The sequence below is a fragment of the Crassostrea angulata genome, chromosome 8 (assembly GCF_025612915.1).
Source record: "Crassostrea angulata isolate pt1a10 chromosome 8, ASM2561291v2, whole genome shotgun sequence".
In the NCBI taxonomy this organism is placed as follows: Eukaryota; Metazoa; Mollusca; class Bivalvia; order Ostreida; family Ostreidae; genus Magallana; species Magallana angulata.
Genome location: NC_069118.1, coordinates 26,879,712 through 26,881,565, shown reverse-complemented (window position 1 = coordinate 26,881,565; position 1,854 = coordinate 26,879,712). Strand labels below are relative to the sequence as shown.

At 33.3% G+C, this 1,854-nt stretch overlaps 1 long non-coding RNA gene across 2 annotated transcripts in view; it reads left to right on the top strand.

The window, feature by feature from the left end:
• LOC128160073 (uncharacterized) overlaps positions 1 to 1,597 on the top strand; it is a 10,417-nt gene extending 8,820 nt beyond the window's left edge. For both annotated transcript variants that reach the window (XR_008240232.1, XR_008240233.1), the window contains 2 exons: positions 571 to 656; positions 1,241 to 1,597. This is a non-coding gene — a long non-coding RNA (uncharacterized LOC128160073). The remainder of the gene's footprint in view (positions 1 to 570; positions 657 to 1,240) is intronic.
• The last annotated feature ends 257 nt before the right edge of the window (positions 1,598 to 1,854 follow it).

The following is a 1,854-nucleotide window of genomic DNA, read 5'->3' as shown; positions in this document are numbered from 1 at the left end:
GTTCATTTAAGAGTGAGAAAGAAGTTGATAGAAAATAAGTTAAAGATAAAGAAATTAAAGCGGAAGAGAGAGAGGAAGTTAGAGGGCTTATTAAAACATTTAGTTTAAATCAAGAGATTTTTGTTCTATTGAGATACTTAACCTGAATGTCACTACATGTGTGTAAATAACTAAATGTGATGGCAATTTTAGAGAGAGAGAGAGAGAGAGAGAGAGAGAGAGAGAGAGAGAGAGAGAGAGAGAGAGAGAGTCAGTGAAATTGAAACAAAGTTAGAGACAAAGACATTTTGCAGAAGGTAGAGAGGGAGTGAGAGGACTTATAAAAGAAATGTGTTCAAATGAGAGAGAGAGAGAGAGAGAGAGAGAGAGAAATAGAGAGAGAAAGAGAGAGAGAGAAAGATCTCATGTAGAACATAACAACAGCAGCAATATTTGAACACTTTTATAAAGGTCAATTATACATTTCTAAAAACTTCCTTGTATAACAAAACATAACCTTTTTTTATAAAGAGTAAAACAAAGTAAACAAAATGTTTTTTTGTTTTGTTTATTGTTGTCTTATGCTTTCAGGAAAAATATCCAAGCTAAATGAGGTTTCCTGAGAAAAGTGTTTGTCTCACATGGAAAAGCCATTGTCTAAGATTATACATATTAAGGTAAATGTTTAAATTAAATGTTATTTCTTAAAAAGAAATAAGCATGAGAGAGAGAGAGAGAGAGAGAAATAAATAAACAGATGAAGAGAGAGGGGAGAAATAAAAAAAAAAGAGAAAGAGAATACAGAGAAAACTGCTTTTAGTTTTCATCAATATGAAGTTAATTCATCATTGATACACTTTTCCTGAATGTCACTAGATGTGTGTATAAAAGGGATAACAGCATGAAACTGAGATAAGGCATTAAAAAAAATTGAGAGATAGGGAAAAGTTAAAATAGATAGAGAGGGAGATAGTGTGTGAATTTAAAGTGTAATGTGAATTTTTAACTTAATGCCTCTACATGTGTTTTTCATTGATAGTTATGAGAGATCTAGAGAGAGAGAGAGAGACAGAGAGAGAGAGAGAGAGAGAGAGAGAGAGAGAGAGGGAGACCGAGATACAGAGAGAGAGAGAGAGAGAGTGAGTAGTGATACCTTTTAGTATTGCATAAAATCTGAAAAAAGTACATTTAAAAGTCTTGCTTTACAGAGATGAAACACATTCTCAGAATTTATATTTTGACAAGTATTTTTGTGTTGCAGCACCAGTGTTCAGACATAGGTTAACTTCCTAGATAGACGACTGAGGACCAATAGTGTCAACGGAAAAAAATCTACGCCATGAATATTGCTTTAATCAATACTGGTTTAGAAATGATAATGAAACTCTGGTACATTTTTTATTGATCGTGTGGTTTTCATGTATTCTCCCAAAAATGAAGATATGAGAGAATTAATACACTTTTTACGTGTACATGTACGTGTAAATTCAGTAGCATTGAAAGTTGGGTTATACAATGTACATATTTTGCTGTTTTAATGTTCCTAAACGATCATATTGTCTTGTTCATATTAATATTTAAATGTTTTAGTAATACTCAATAAAAAGTCAGAGTCTAATGTAATGTCTTAATTACTTTCATTATCATTGATATTCATTTTTATTTAATGTATCAACATCACTACGTCAAAAATACATGCGCGGATCCAAAAAGAATTCCAGGGGGGTCGGACGGTTATTTGAGTTTGTCGGGGGGGGGGGGGGTCCGAGGCATATTTTTGGTAATTTTATAATGTAATTTAAAGAAATTTTAATTTTGCAAGGGGGGGGGGGGGGGGTTCAGACCCCCCTGACCTCCCTCTAGATCCCAGCATGA